Source organism: Aquarana catesbeiana, linkage group LG08, assembly GCF_042186555.1.
Source record: "Aquarana catesbeiana isolate 2022-GZ linkage group LG08, ASM4218655v1, whole genome shotgun sequence".
NCBI lineage: Eukaryota > Metazoa > Chordata > Amphibia > Anura > Ranidae > Aquarana > Aquarana catesbeiana.
Genome location: NC_133331.1, coordinates 83,526,762 through 83,544,484, shown reverse-complemented (window position 1 = coordinate 83,544,484; position 17,723 = coordinate 83,526,762).

The following is a 17,723-nucleotide window of genomic DNA, read 5'->3' as shown; positions in this document are numbered from 1 at the left end:
CAGAGCAGTCTGGGTAGCAGTGTCATCTTTATAGAGTTTATCCGTCCTATCCAGGACAGGTTATGTTTGGACCAAGACTTAAGATCTAATTCAAGTTTACGGAACATAGGGGGTTAATTACTCACATAGAGGGACTCCGTCTTAGGTGTTAAGTTAATTCCAAGGTATTAATGGAAGACTCACTCCATTCAAATGTGAAGGATTTCTGAAAAAGGGTAACTGTGTCTGGCTGTAGAGATACATTTAGCGCTTGGGACTTAGAATAGTTAACCTGGGGGCCTGATATTTCGGAGAATTCTTCTAATGTCTGGCATAGGTTAGGAAGTGAGGTGATAGGGAAGGTGAGGAATAGTAGGATGTCGCCCGCATAAAGACTGTATTTATGAGTTTTGGAGCCACATGATACCCCTTTTATGTTTGGGTTTTGATGAATTGCAATGGCAAGGGTTTCAATTGCCAAGGCAAAAATTAGCAGTGATAGTGGACATTCTTCCCTGGTGCCTTTTGCTATATGTATTGGTTTAGAGTAATATCCCTGAAGGCGAACATGTGCCTGTTGTTGAGAGTAGAGAGCTTGTATCAAGCCCAAGAATCGTTCACCAAAGCCCCATTGCTCTAGAAGGGTAAAGATATAGGGTCAGGAAACCAAATTAAAGGCTTTTTTTGTCTAGGGCCCCCTTCCCAATTAGTCTGGAGTATGAATACTATATCAATTTTTCTCCTAATTTAGTCAGGGCCCTGTCTGCCTGGGATGAATCCAACTTGATATTTGTGAATGTAAGTGTTGATGAAGGATGTGAATCGGTTGGCTAAGATTTTGGTCAGTATTTTCAGATCACTATTAATGAGGGATATCGGGCGATAGTTGCTGACTTCCTCCGGATTTTTGTCCGGCTTGGGTATTACAGTAATGTATGCTGTATTAAGTTGTGTGTCCATTGGGTTGCCCCGGGTCTTGGCATTAAAAAATGTTGCTAGATGGGGAGCTAAGGTGTTAGCAAATGCTTTATAATATGGGGTGGAGAAACCGTCCGGCCCGGGGGCAGATCCTCTTTTAAGATCCCGATGACACCTAGTACCTTCTCCTCGGTAAAGGGTGCTTCTAGAATCTCTTTATGTTCGGGGGATAAGGCAGGGATGGGCAGATTATCCAGGAACCAATTAATTAATTGGTTATTATTTGAGGGCTGGGGCCTATACAGTTTGGCGTAAAAATCCTGAAATGCTTCTAAAATTTTTGTGGGGTTGGCTGTAGAACCCTAAAAACAAAAATTGACCAGAATGTCACATTCGGAGGTAAGTACTGATGCCGAATACTATCCATTTAGGTGAATGGGGCCATGCTGCAATACACTCAGTTACAGCACAGTAGGTAAGCTGTCCATATCACTCTCCAGCTTATATGGGTCATTGCATACCAGTACCAAGCTAATGCGTTTCTGGCAATGATCCTATGCACAGGACCACGGCACAACACACATGCACCCACACTGGTTTTTTCATACTGGAATGACCTGGACCTTCCTTACATTGACATCGACAGGGTGATGTCACCCATTACCAAAAAGTGCCACCAGGTATTATTATTAGTGATCACCAGGTATTATTTTATAAAAAATACTGAAATATGTAATTAAAATTTCAAAAAATAATTTTGAAATCTCAAGTAAAAGCTTATCTTAGATATTTGTTTTTGAATTTACATTGCTTATAATGAATACTTAATGATATGAGAGCACAGTATTCTAAAAAGGAAGAGTATGTTCAAAGCTCACATTTAAGAAATATATGCTAGTAAATATCATTAACTTCAAAGTAAATTTCTCCAGCCATTTCCCAATTCATTCGGCTCTCATGGGATAAAATGAATAATGAAGCCCCTGGTTTGCAATGCGGTCCTCTCTGCTTTTAGTTGATAATTGACCAATTATCTTGTCATTGTCAAAAACATGTCATCTACGTAGACAAGATCTTTCCAAACACACCTAAATGCAACATTATGATTAGCACTTCCTAGACTTGCTGTGATTCTCTTGTATTTATAGTCAACTTTTAAATGCCTGTGACAGATTCAAATTAAAATTGCAAATTGAAATTATGACCCCAAAATATGTCCTATTTGCATTGAACTGTTTCCACTGCACCAAAAATAAATATACCTGGTCTATTTTAATACAGGCTACAGTTCAGTTCCAGGAATAGCAAATTGTATCCTTATTGTGGCCCTTAAATGATATGAGAAATAAAATGTTATTTAATAGCACCTATCTTCATACCATTACCACCCTTTAGCTTAAAATCTCAACTTTTAGTTAAAGGTTTGGGTAGAGTTATTGTTATGGTCAGGGGGCCAAAGTAAAAGGTTAAAGTGGTGTTAATCCCAAAAACAATAATATAATATATTGTAGTAATATAATATAAACGTAATGTAATATATGTAAATATATATATATATATATATATATATATATATATATATATATATATATATATATATATATATAGTAATATATCATAGCTTACCAATCCTTAACCGCTTCAATACTGGGCACTTTGACCCCCTTCCAAGGCCAATTTTCAGCTTTCAGCTCTGTTGTATTTTGAATGACAATTGCGCGGTCAGGCAGAGCTGTATCCAAGACAGATAGAGCTTTCTTTTGGTGGTATTTAATCACCACTGTTTTTTTTTCTCCTTCACTGATGTGCTCTGATGAGGCTGCACTGATGGGCACTGATAGACTGCACTGATTGGCACTGGTGGGCACTGATAAGGTGGCACTGATGAATAGGCACTATTGTGCAGCAGTGATGGGCAATGATAGAAGGCGCTGATATGCAGCACTGATGAGCACTAATAGGCGGCACTAATGGGCACTGATAGGTGGCACTGATGGGCACTGATAGGTGGCACTGATAGGTGGCACTCATGGACACTTATTGGCTTTACTGCTGGGCTGCATGGGTGTGGCGAGAGTAGGACAACATCATATGACGTCGTCCTAGATTAAGTGAGCCACCTTAAGCCCGTCATTTTACTATATGGTGGGCGGGAAATGGTTAAGAATAACTCCAGGCATGGCTAAATTAAACATAATTACACTGGTCCAGTTTGGACCAATGTAACTCTGTATATACCATACCTGACTGATGCCCCTGGAAGCTGGAAATTACTGAAGTAGACCCCACCACGCTAATGATCTCCACTTACTTCCTGGCCTCATGCTGAGTGGTTGGCTTTATGTATTCTGAACACAGGAGGTTGGCCGCTCAACACAGGCTCTATAGAATGCTTTGCATTTTCTTTATGAATGCAAAATATCCTCTGAGTAAACAACATGGAGAGTGCAGATCACCCCCCCCCCCCGCCTTGTCCAATCAGAGAATGCTGTGCAATTATTCAGAAAATGCAAAGCATTCTCCAAATGGCACCTGTGCTGAGCAGCCGACCTCCTGTTTTCAGAATATATCAGACGTGCGGCTCAGCATGGGACCTGAAAGCAAATGGAAATCACTGGAATAGCGGTGGTGGTAACGTCCAAGCTGGAGCAATGTAGCTATTTAAAAATATACCGTACCTGGTATTCATCTTTTAGGTTTACATAACGTATGCTTCAAGAAAAGTGTTTGGGTAGGTGCAGGGTTTTTCTTTTAGAAAACCTGAGCTAAATAAACAGACTGCACTTTTTTTTTTTCTTCTGTCATCTACCTGGCTATTACATGACTTCAGTTATTTCTGAGCCATTGACCTGAAACAAGGTCAGGTGTTCTAACTTCACACTCTGATATCACAAACTGTATATTTGTTTAGGGTCAGTCATGCAAGAAGTATAGATTTCTTAAAGTTAAAGCCCAACTCCTGGAAAATTATACCATAGGAGTGGAGCTGCACCCACACGGGAAGGGTTACTTGCTTGTTTAGTCTAGGTGAGAGGCGAAGCCCTTTTACTTGCCCGATCCTCCACTTCATCGACAGATGGTGCTCCTATGTGTTGCCATGGCTATTTGTAGTGATTCTTTTAGCACTAATATGGAGTAGATTTAAGAACATGTGTTGTTTTAGAAGCTAGGGAAAAGCAAGAAGACACTGCTAAGTGCAAAACACCTACGATTTATATTGAACTCAGTATAAAAACACTTACAAGAAGTAGCAATAAATCAGGCTCATCATAATCCTCCTGACAGGGCTCCTGACACTGTCTCTTTTCTTGCAGTGCCGGCCAGCAGCTGCTGAGGGAGCTAGTAGCACAGGGTAATGGTGTCTGTCACACTTCCAGGATCGTGGAGTGCACGCTATCCACATAGAATGCATACGCTGGAAGTGATGTCAGGAAGGGGGCGATGACCCATTTCGGAGCATGCACAACAGCTCCTAAGTCTCTGGATTGCAGAGCGGTCATACATAGAATAGATGGGTGTGGAAATTGCAGGAATTTGAAGAGTTGGGCGGGACCAGTGAGTGGATGGACAGTGGCAGTGCGTCCCAACAATCCATGACTGTGAATTAAGCATCCAAAAGTTACAGTATCTCACAAAAGTGAGTACACCCCTCACATTTTTGTAAATATTCTATTATATCTTTTCATGTGACAACACTGAAGAAATTACACTTTGCTACAATGTAGTGAGTGTACAGCTTGTATAACAGTGTAAACTTGCTGTCCCCTCAAAATAACTCCACACATAGCCATTAATGTCTAAACTGCTGGCAACAAAAGTGAGTACACCCCTAAGTGAAAATGTCCAAATTGGGCCCAATTAGCCATTTTCCCTCCCTGGTGTCATGTGGCTTGTTAGTGTTACAAGGTCTCAGGTGTGAATGAGGAGCAGGTGTGTTAAATTTGGTGCTATCACTCTCTCATATGTGGTCACTGGAACCTCATGGCAAAGAACTCTATGGAAAAAAAGAATTGTTGCTCTACATAAAGATGGCCTAGGCTATCAGAAGATTGCCAAGACCCTAAAACTGAGCTGCAGCATGGTGGCCAAGACCATACAGTGGTTTAACAGGACAGGTTCCACTCAGAACAGGCCTTGCCATGGTCGACCAAAGAAGTTGAGTGCAGGTGCTCAGCGTCATATCCAGAGGTTGTCTTCGGGAAATAGGCATATGAGTGCTGCCAACATTGCTGCAGAGGTTGAAGGGGTGGGAGGTTAGCCTGTGAGTGCTCAGGCCATATGACCATATGCTGCACACTGCATCAAATTGATCTGCATGTCGTCCCAGAAGGAAGCCTCTTCTAAAGATGATGAACAAGAAAGCCTGCAAACAGTTTGCTGAAGACAAGCAGACTAAGGACATGGATTACTGGAACCATGTCCTGTGGTCTGATGAGACCAAGATAAACTTATTTGGTTCAGATGGTGTCAAGCGTGTGTGGCGGAAACCAGGTGAGGAGTACAAAGACAAGTGCCTTGCTAAAGAAGCTGAGGGTAAAGGTGATGGACTGGCCAAGCATATCTCTAGACCTAAACCCTATTGAGCATCTGTGGGACATCCTCAAACAGAAGGTGGAGGGAGCGCAAGGTCCCTAACATCAACCAGCTTTGTGATGTCGTCATGGAGGAGTGGAAGAGGACTCCAGTGGCAACATGTGAAGCTCTGGTAAACTCCATGCCCAAGAGGGTTAAAGCGGAGTTCCACCCATAAAAGTAACTTTATATTACTGTGCAGCAAATAACCTAATGAACGGCATTTGGACAAAATGTTTTTTTTTCATACTTTTTAATGCCTATTGCTATGTGGTCCCTTCTAATCTTCCCCTTCCTCACCACGGCGCCTGATGTCATTTCCCTCGGCGCCTCTGCTCACTACTGCTCTTGGGAGATGTGTGTCATCATTTCCCAGAAGTCAGTGGGCAGCGCCGAGGGCTAGAATCGCGGTATTTCAAAACTGGAAGTGACGCAGGAATTTTCGTTGCCATCAGAATGGGGCGGGCACTTCTGATGCCACCGCCCATTGTGATGGCAACCTGTGTAGTTTCCTGCACCGTGCTTGATCATGCACAAGAACGGGCGGTGCATGTTGGCAATACAGCAGCACCATATCCCGGAAGAATATGCTTGTGGGCTTCGCCTGCCCACAAGTAAGATGGAAATGCCCGAGAAGCATGAATCAAAGGTATTTTTTTAAATAAAATAATCAGAAACGCAGCGCTAATGACAAGAGTAACAATTGTTTAATATGCATTCTGCAAAAGTTATGCCGCGTACAGACGATTGGAATTTACGACAACCAAACTGTGGATTTAATTCCGACAGATGTTGCTTCAAACTTGTCTTGCATACACACGGTCGCACAAATGTTGTCGGAAACTCCGATCGCCAAGAACGTGCTGACGTGCAACACGTACGACAGGACTAGAAAAAGGAAGTTCAATACCAAGTGTGCCACCCTTTGGGCTCCTTCTGCTAATCTCATGTTAGTAGAAGTTTGGTGAGATATGATTCGCGCTTTTCAGCCTTGTGCTTTTCAGTTCAGTACTGCTCTTCAGTTTGTGCTTGTGGGCTCGTATCTTTTTCAGTGCGTGAAGTCAGTTCGTATCTGTTTTCAGTGCATTCTTGTCCGCTCATTTCTGATTTTCAGTTCGCTCTTCTCAGGCCTCTCTGATTTTCAGTGCGTTTTGTTAGTTCGTTCTGACCAGCCGACCGTTTTGAAGCCATGTTGCGGTTACGTACTCGTCATAGAGTTCATGTTATGCAGGGGCTTGGTGCTGGGGTTCTTACTTTGACCCAAGGCCACACCATGAAAAGGGGGAGGAGGAGTTCATGGACGAAGAATTGGTTGCTCCAGCGTGACCAATTCTCGCACATGCCTTTGTTGCGGTAGATCCAGGAGAATAATCCTGATGATTTCAGGAATCATCTCCGGATGACGGACCCCGTTTTTCACCATCTGTTGGCTTTGCTGTCCCCTTATATTACCAAGCAGGACACCTGCATGCGGCAAGCCATCACTCCGGAACAAAGACCTGTCGCCACCTTGCGGTACTTGGGGACGGGGAGAAGTCTGCAGGACATCAAGTTCTTGACTGGCATCTCCCCCCAGGCTCTGGGGATCATTATTCCAGAGACCTGTTCTGCCATCATTCAGGTCCTGCAGAAGGACTATATTAAGGTAAGTTTTATCCTTTAACATAACATTCTATGTATTTAATGTTTGCTTATGTATTGTATTTATTTCATCATTCCCTAATTACCATGATTGTAATATGCTGTGAATGTCCTCTTTGTCCTCATGCATGCTGGAAGCTTTTATTGCTCCTTTTTTGTCCTTCATGCATATTTGCCTTCACTAACCTCCCCAGCATGCTATCCTGGGCCCATACACACCTAGCCTAATCACTTAACTATGTATTTGGTCATCTCCATAGTAGTGTTTTACCCTAAACACCCCCTAAAATGTTTACAAATGTAATTTGTGTCCTTAAATTCAGGCAGAGTGCAAGAGGCTTTTTTTGGGGGGCCCAAACTCATTTGGAACCCTCCCTCCCCCCCAACCGCTAAGTCAACTTATACCAATCCTCTATCTGCTGACTTTGCCAAACCCATACACACTATAACTATCTATTTTGTGGTCATATTTATGGATTCATTCACCAAAGCATGTAGCGCAACGGCCTGCCTGAATACTTTCAAATGGTACTGTTTAACGTTTTGTTCTCCTATTATCTTGATAGGTAATTTCAGAAAGTAAAAATGTGCTTCAATTTGTACAGTGTGTATTCCTATTTTTGTATTATGACACTCCTTACCTGTCCAGTGGGCTGCCAATAGTGTAAGTAAGGAGGGGCTGGCCAAAGTATCACACATTATTTATGCATTCAGTTCTCAATGAAGTGGAGAGGGATACCTGTCCAAAACATCCCCCCCCCCTAAAATTTTTACAATGGGCCATCAGAGGGGTTGAGGAATCTGATAAGTTGACCTTATACTTTTGTCTTTAAATACTTCTTAAAATAAATGTTATACTGAAGTTGGCCAAGAATGTTTGTGTCTAATTTGCTTGCAATGTTATGTGCAAAAGTACTAATTTTTGTTTTTCTTGTTTGACTCCACAGTTTCCTTTAACCCCACAGGAAAGGCAGACTGTGGCATCCCACTTTGCCCAGCGGTGGGACTTTCCTATCTGCGGAGGGGCAATCGATGGGAAGCATGTGCACATCGTCCCACCCCCCAACTCGGGGTCATACTATTATAATTACAAGAGGTTTAACCACTTAAAGACCAGCCTCGCTTTGGATTTTAGGTGTTTACATGGTTAAAACATTTTTACTTGCTAGAAAATTACTTAGAACCCCCAAACATTATATATTGTTTTTTTCTAACACCCTAGAGAATAAAATGGCGGTCATTGCAATACTTTTTTTTGCACTGTATTTGCGCAGCGGTCTTATAAACGCACTTTTTTGGGAAAAAAATTCACTTTTTTGAATAAAAAAATAAGACAACAGTAAAGTTAGCCCAATTTTTTTTATATTGTGAAATATAATGTTACTCCAAGTAAATTGATACCCAACATGTCCAGCTTCAAAATTGCGCCCGCTCGTGGAATGGCGTCAAACTTTTACCCTTAAAAATCTCCATAGGCGACGTTTAAAAAATTCTACAGGTTGCATGTTTTGCGTTACAGAGGAGGTCTAGGGCTAGAATTATTTCTCTCGCTCTACCGGTCCCGTTTTCATATGTGGCCACTATGCGTTCGCTTCTGCGCGCGAGCTCGTCGGGACAGGGCGCTTCAAAAAAAAAATATTTTTTTTTCTTATTTATTTTACTTTATTTTATTTATTTTTTCACTGTTTTTTTAAAAAAAAATTGGATCACTTTTATTCCTATTACAAGGAATGTAAACATCCCTTGTAATAGAAAAAAGCATGACAGGTCCTCTTAAATATGAGATCTGGGGTCAAAAAGTCCTCAGATCTCATATTTAGACTTTAATGCAAAAAAAAAAGTTGTTTGAAAAAATGACACAAAAAAAGTGTGCCTTTAAGACAAGTGGGCGGAGCCGACGTAATGACGTTGCTTCAGCTGTCCTATAGTATGGAGACGGGTGGGGGCCATCTTAGCCTCATCACTCGTCTCCATACTGAGGAAGGGAAAGGACCCGATCGCCTCCGCCGCTACCGACGGCTCCGGTAAGCGGCGGAAGGCGCGGGAGAGCGGCGGAAGGGGGGGTGGCACCTCTCCCGCCGCCGATAACGGTGATCTCGCGGCGAACCCGCCGCAGAGACCACCATTATCATGTACAGAACCGCTGGCCCTAAATATGGATACCTCGGTTGTGGCAGCAATTGCTGCCGTTACCAAGATATCCATCTTCAAAAAAATGACGTATTTATACAGTGGATGGTCGGTAAGTGGTTAATAGTATTGTGATGTTGGCGGTGGTGTCGGCAACATACAAGTTTTGTATGTGGACGTGAGGAAGAATGGCCGGATGTCGGATGGTGGAGTCATTGCCCAGACGGAGTTCTACAGACGGCTCCAGAATGGTGACTTGGGCTTGCCACCTGCGGAATGTGGGTGATCTTCCATTTGTTTTCGACGCTGATAAAGCTTTTGGGCTAGGAGAACATCTTATGCGGCCATTCCCCATGAGGACCCTCACCCCGGACCAGAGGGTTTTTAATTACTGGCTGACCAGAGCCAGAAGAGTGGTGGGGAATGCTTTTGGCATAATGGCCAGCCGGTTCCGCTTATTTCTAGCACCAATCCACATGGTGGAATATAAACTCAACTATATTGTGCTTGCCTGCTGCATTATGCACAATTTCCTACATAAAAATGCTACGAACTATGTGGCCTCGGTTAGGACTGAGGTCGGACTTCCTGATCAATCAACCCTGATGGCACTTGAAGCTGGCCATCCTGGCTTGCCCCCCCCCCCAAAGCGCCCGCGAAGTCAGACAAAAATATCTGGAGCACTTTGCGGGTAGGGGGGCCATTGATATGCCAGCAAATATATAAAACATTTTTTTTTTAAATGAACTAATATTTCATTGGATTTACTGCTTGTGTTTCTTTTAGCTGTCTCCTAGGTTCTATAATGGGTTGTTCTTTTTGGCCATTTTCTGCAATAGTGCAAATGTAATTTATTTGATACATTAGGTGACAATCTCTTCTTCAGCTAACTATTATGTTGTGGGTCTGCTACACACACATTGTTTTTGTTGTTAATGTATGTAATGCATTAATGCTAAAAATATTCATCCTTTTCAGCACCACAAAGTAATTGTTTAGAGTCCCTAAAATGGCCTGATTGGGGCCAATTTTAGAGCACTGTGGGGGTTATTTACTAAAGGCAAATCCACTTTGTAAAGTGGATTTGCCTTTAGTAAATAACCCCCATTGCCACTGTAAACTAAACACCAACTTACTCCAAAAACTGGTATTGAGCATTGAAAGAAAAAGTCACACATTGTTGAGTATAAAAACATTTTACTCTGTGCACATTCACATGTGCGTTAGAAAAGGGTTTTTGAACAAACCAACATCTTTGGTGTATAACATTTTTTTGTTTGACAGTAGAAATATCCTTTTTTTGGTTAAACAGGCATGTTTAAAACCATAACATACACAACTCAGGAACTTACAAGTTCAACTTTGAAAAAATTAAGGCAATATCAGACATTAGTATGTCCAAACTGTGTTGATCTTGCCTTCATCAGATGGGGTGATGTCACCCCTGTAAAAGCCAAATTTTGAAGTTGCACACAAATTGGGACTCAAAATGTGGATTTCCCTCCTGATCCCATGCCTAATGTCAACATGTGCTAGCTCCCATCATGGGGGATCAATGGATGTGTTTTTGGGGTTGCAACTCCTTCCTCTCATCTACTTGAGTTGGGAGGAAGGGGTTGCACCCCCAAAATGCATACATTGATATCCCGTGATGGCAGATAGCACATGTTTGACACACTGTGTGCATCTTCAAAATTTGGCTTTTAAAATACTTTAAAACTTGATTTAAAATAAAAAAGTCCTCGACAAAACGGTACAATTTCTGTGTGTTTTAGATTCTGCCTAAAACATCAATGATGTTCTTCATTTTTTGTTGAACATAATTGATGTTTTCCTTATATTTTCTAAATCGCGATTGCACACCATGATCTCCCCGATGAGGATGTGTGCACTTGCACTGGTGAAATGAGTTTCTTCTTCCACAACATCCACATCACCTAAAAAGAATAAAACACACCATGTATTATAAATATGCAGGCATACATCTGTTACCTGAAGCTGTGGTCTCAGACACTCACTATTTCACCCAATTCATGTACCTCGGAATCCACATCTTCAGGTTGTGGTGTGGGGACTTCCCCTTCTTTAGGAGATTGGGGGTCCCTGGTGTCCTCTGATGTCCCGAGTCCTTTCTCCCCTATGTGAATAAAAAAACTTAGCACACAGATATTTCAGGCAAGAAATTGGAATATGAAACATTGCTTGGAAATACTTAGCACACAGATATTTCAGGCAAGAAATTGGAATATGAAACATTGCTTGGAAATGTCGTACAATTGTCTGTTTTGGCAGAGTTCCAAGCTGAAGACATGATTTTTTCCCTTTCTTCAAGCTGGAATACTTACCTTTTTTGATAAAGTTTCCCACATGGAGACGCCCCTAGTAAAAAGGGTGTTCTGGTGTCCCACACTAGTGCTCCTGCGTCCAGAAGTGTAAACAGCTGCTGAGTGTCTTATCCTTACACTGTTTTAAGTTTGCATTTCATTCTAGTTACAAACCCATCTAGACAACAAACTTCTTTTAATACAAATAGGCATGAACAAATGTAATTAACCTGCATCTGCCAAAAACATTGTTTAGTGAGCAAATGAACGGTGTTTACTACGAACGATTACTGTGCCCACGAACCTGAAACTTGCCATTTTAAACGCCATTTTAAACTGTACAGCAGTAAAGAAAAGCACATGGAGCAGCAAAAATGTACTAATAATAATAGGAACACATGACAAAATACTTTTTTGCAGCACTCTCTTGATCCTTCTGTACTGATAATGCTCCGTCAATTTGAGGTCTGACCATTGTTTCCTCAGTTGATCCTTGGATCGCCGTACCCCAAAATTCTTCTGCAGACTTTTCACAACTTTACTCATGATTTTGGCCTTTCTCACATTTGGATTTCTGTACAGTCCATATTTCCTGTCATAGTCGGCCCTTGGGATGTTTGTGGCTCCGGGCTTTCCTTGTCGTTGCTGTTCTCCTTTGCATGCACCTGCTCTGTCTCCGCCATGTGCTCTCCCACTGCTCCGATAGAGAAGGGGTGGGGAATATACTAGAAAGAAGGTCATGGGTGGGTGGAGTTTAATGCATGCGCAGCGTATATAAAGTGTAACACGCGTGCGTCGTACGTACAATCTGTGAGCGGAGGACGGAGTAGCGTAAGCGCTGATTGTGCTAATGAAGGTACAATTTTAACTTGGGGCATCAGTGGCCTATACTGCTTATAGATTGAGGCCTATATTGGGACAAGATTAGGAGAGTTTAGCCTAACATTAGGGTTTCTCTTGTGTCTTGCAGATAAAATAGATAGATTCAACGATCACAACTTCCTCCCTAGCTTCATTGATAAATACAGGGAGCTGCCCTGTCTGTGGCAGGTGAAACACCCATTTTATAATAAAAAAAATAAAGAGGAAGGCAGTGCTGGATCAATTGCTGGAATTGGTGAAGCTGGTGATTCCCACAGCAACCATCCCGTATTTGAAGTGCAAAATTGGTGGCCTGAGGAGCACATATAATAGGGAGCGCAAGAAGGTCCAGGATTCCATGAGATCAGGAGCAGCAGCAGATGACATTTATGTCCCCAGGCTCTGGTACTATGACAGACTGCGTTTTTTTGTCAGACCAGACTGAAATCAGGCCATCACTCTCAACCCTTCCTTCCACTCTTCCTTCCACCTCAGATGAGGCTTCCAACATACAACCTGGGCCTTCCACCCAGTAAGATGTGGAGGAGCCCAGCTTGAGTCAGGTATAGCATTGTTCAACATATTTCTTGTCACAAAATGAATGATGTTAACTAGATGTTATTATTGATCACTAATTTCTGATTTAACAAAGTGGTTTACATATCAATAGACAGTAGTAGCCAAAAATGATTGGGACAAGAATGAAAAATGCTGGGGTCAGAATGATAGTCTTTTCTATTTGTTAACATTCAATTTGCAACAGTCATGAGCTCAAAATTGTGTGTGATTGTTGACCAAAAAACTAAAACTATTTCCTATTTTCATACACAGGAAAGTCTCAGCTAGGAGGAGGCAGGGGGAAAGTGACAGCCAGGAGGTGGCCGTGGAAAGTGGCAGCCAGGAGGTGGCCATGCCCAGTAGCCTGACCCAATCGCAGGTTCCTCCCCTCCGCCTTCCAACAAAAAGGCCCAGGAAGGGGAGTAACGTGGAGGAGTCAGAACTTTCTTTGTTTCGGCAGGCTACTGCGGCCCTCAGAACCACCCCCAATCTTCAAGAGGCCTATGCCTGCATGGCAGCCAGCAAAATGCAGGAAATGGAGGTGGGCCAATGCCTCATTTGTGAGAAAGTCATCTATCAGGCCCTATATAAGGGGGTGATGGGTGAACTCACAAAAAAGATAAGGTATGTGAATTGGACCATACTCCTCCTCCACCTCCTGCTACAACTCCAACACCACAGCCACAGCCTGGAAGGAAGCGTGCAAGGAAGTCTTGAGAGTGATGGCCTGGGTTCGGTCTGGTCTGGCAAAAGACGCAGGCTGTTGTAAGACCACAGCCTCAGATATGTCATCTGCTGCTGCTCCTGATCCCTCGAAGTCCTGGACCGGATTGTGCTCCCTATTAAATGGACTCCTCAGGCTACCAATTTTGCCTGTCAAATAATTGATGTCTGCCCTGGGGTACAAAGGCTTCACCAATTTCAACAGTTTATCCAGTGTTGCCTTCCTCTCTATTTTGTTATGACCCCTAATAAATGTCTATTTTTTTTCACAAATACTTGGCTATGAATTTTACTTCAAAAAGGACAGTTTGTGAGTAGGCAGGTACATTTCAAAAATACAAGGTCAAATTAAAATTACCAAGGGACACCAACACCAACCAATCTCCTTGAGGTTAAAAAATATAAGAGGCGGCACAGTGGTGTAGTGGGTAGCACTCTCGCCTAGCAGTAAGAAGGGTCGCTGGTTTGAATCTCGAGCACGACACTACCTGCCTGGAGTTTGCATGTTCTCCCTGTGTCTGCGTGGGTTTCCTTCGGGTACTCCGGTTTCCTCCCACACTCCAAAGACATGCTGGTAGGTTAATTGGATCCTGTCTAAATTGGCCCTAGTATGTATGAATGTGAGTTAGGGACCTTGATTGTAAGCTCCTTGAGGGTGTAGGGACTGATGTGAATGTATAATGTATATGTAAAGCGCTGCGTAAATTGACGGCGCTATATAAGTACCTGATATAAATAAATAAATAAGATAATAATGGTGTTGTGGTAACTCAAAATGACAAAAAAAAATATGGAGATCACTAGAAAAAAAAACTTTTTTTTTTTTAAAATCAGAAAATTCTTTATTGAGCCACAAAAGACAAATTACATAATAGACATTCTAGCATTAAGTACGAGAAAGGGGGGAATTTGGGACTTTAAATGAGGCACCTATATATATATATATGTATAGTGTGCCTCCATCCCTAATGCAGGAAATACAATGGAGGTTTGGGACTTTGAATGAGGCCATAGACAGTGTGGAGGTAGATAGAAATGGAAGTACATATACTTTATTCATGAAACAGCGTACAAATATAATCACAGAAACCACGTAAATGAAAAGCATTATAGTGAATGACAATTCATCAATATTTACACTCACATAAGTATGTGCATGTGCAATACAAGCATCTAGGGTACATAATGTGTAGTAGCCATGTGCCCCATGGCAATCTGATTGGATAAGTGGACACATATTCCAAGTAAATTCATATATGTACATATAATATAAAACAGCACTAGCCGGAATGAAAGTCACAAAAACAATAAGACCATAATTGGTTGAAGGATAGTATTCAAAGTAGATAGTTGGAACAAGATGTATAACAATTCCCAAGGACCCAGGATAGGTGGTAAGATGGGGGCATGTGTCTGCATCCCCACAGTGCCCGACGCGTTTCGTGTGATAGCACACTCATCAGGGGCGGATGCTTGGGGACATCTATAGGGGATAACGAAATGTAATTAATGGGAATGTAATAAAACATGACAGGGAAGGACAAAATAAGCCTGCCCTGGATACTTACAGAAGGTCATTTGTGCTGAGATGTAATGGGTATGGAGCCAGGGCCACATGGTCTCTACCGGGAGCTGAGGTAAGAAAAAGCAGCGTGCTAACAAGGTGCAGAATGGAAAGGCCTCCCCAGGATTTGGCAAACAAGTTGTTGGTAAATCTGAAGAGAATGGATGGTATGCCAATGGTGACTACCAAAGAGAGCCTAAAACGAAATATGAAATCGTATGTCACATTAATTGTTTGCCCAAAAGTAACAGGTAACCAGTGGTACATGACCAATAAGGTTGTCAAATTTAGTAAAGGCTTACTTGTATAGCTGGACTAAAGGTGAGCTGCGGGATGGTGAGCTAGACATCTCAAATGGGTGATAACAAGAAAAGTTGCATCGTGGGGGGCTAGATATAGCCGCCCTGTGCATGTGCACGCTGAGTCAAACCAGCGTCACGCCGGCACGTCATGAGCGGGGAGGAGGTCCGACGTCGACGGTAACCACCGCCCACGTGAGACGCTCATATTCCCCAGCTGCGCCGGCCGAGATGGATAAACCACATACTACCGCATCGTGACGCCTATACATGACGTCACATGTGGAGAAGGGTGCGTGGCGCCGATGCGCTGTGACCGGCCACCTCCCCCATACGCACCTCCCAGTCCCTAAGGGGGGCGAGAGGAGGGGCGATAGGGGGGCGTGGCCACGCAGAGCGCATCGCAGCTCCCGGGCAGCAGACACAGTAAGAACAGCCCTGGACATACGATACTCCATATTGGAGGTTGGAACACATGGCCAGTGTGCTGGAATGGTATGTCCGGAGAGCAATGCCCAACATGGTACATCACCATCTGGATATGAAAGCCCTCACAGCATGGGAGGCAGGGGAACACTGTCACCCCTGTCTAATGGCCTCCATCCCTATATATATATACGAGAAAGGGGGGAATTTGGGACTTTAAATGAGGCACCTATATATATATATATGTATAGTGTGCCTCCATCCCTAATGCAGGAAATACAATGGAGGTTTGGGACTTTGAATGAGGCCATAGACAGTGTGGAGGTAGATAGAAATGGAAGTACATATACTTTATTCATGAAACAGCGTACAAATATAATCACAGAAACCACGTAAATGAAAAGCATTATAGTGAATGACAATTCATCAATATTTACACTCACATAAGTATGTGCATGTGCAATACAAGCATCTAGGGTACATAATGTGTAGTAGCCATGTGCCCCATGGCAATCTGATTGGATAAGTGGACACATATTCCAAGTAAATTCATATATGTACATATAATATAAAACAGCACTAGCCGGAATGAAAGTCACAAAAACAATAAGACCATAATTGGTTGAAGGATAGTATTCAAAGTAGATAGTTGGAACAAGATGTATAACAATTCCCAAGGACCCAGGATAGGTGGTAAGATGGGGGCATGTGTCTGCATCCCCACAGTGCCCGACGCGTTTCGTGTGATAGCACACTCATCAGGGGCGGATGCTTGGGGACATCTATAGGGGATAACGAAATGTAATTAATGGGAATGTAATAAAACATGACAGGGAAGGACAAAATAAGCCTGCCCTGGATACTTACAGAAGGTCATTTGTGCTGAGATGTAATGGGTATGGAGCCAGGGCCACATGGTCTCTACCGGGAGCTGAGGTAAGAAAAAGCAGCGTGCTAACAAGGTGCAGAATGGAAAGGCCTCCCCAGGATTTGGCAAACAAGTTGTTGGTAAATCTGAAGAGAATGGATGGTATGCCAATGGTGACTACCAAAGAGAGCCTAAAACGAAATATGAAATCGTATGTCACATTAATTGTTTGCCCAAAAGTAACAGGTAACCAGTGGTACATGACCAATAAGGTTGTCAAATTTAGTAAAGGCTTACTTGTATAGCTGGACTAAAGGTGAGCTGCGGGATGGTGAGCTAGACATCTCAAATGGGTGATAACAAGAAAAGTTGCATCGTGGGGGGCTAGATATAGCCGCCCTGTGCATGTGCACGCTGAGTCAAACCAGCGTCACGCCGGCACGTCATGAGCGGGGAGGAGGTCCGACGTCGACGGTAACCACCGCCCACGTGAGACGCTCATATTCCCCAGCTGCGCCGGCCGAGATGGATAAACCACATACTACCGCATCGTGACGCCTATACATGACGTCACATGTGGAGAAGGGTGCGTGGCGCCGATGCGCTGTGACCGGCCACCTCCCCCATACGCACCTCCCAGTCCCTAAGGGGGGCGAGAGGAGGGGCGATAGGGGGGCGTGGCCACGCAGAGCGCATCGCAGCTCCCGGGCAGCAGACACAGTAAGAACAGCCCTGGACATACGATACTCCATATTGGAGGTTGGAACACATGGCCAGTGTGCTGGAATGGTATGTCCGGAGAGCAATGCCCAACATGGTACATCACCATCTGGATATGAAAGCCCTCACAGCATGGGAGG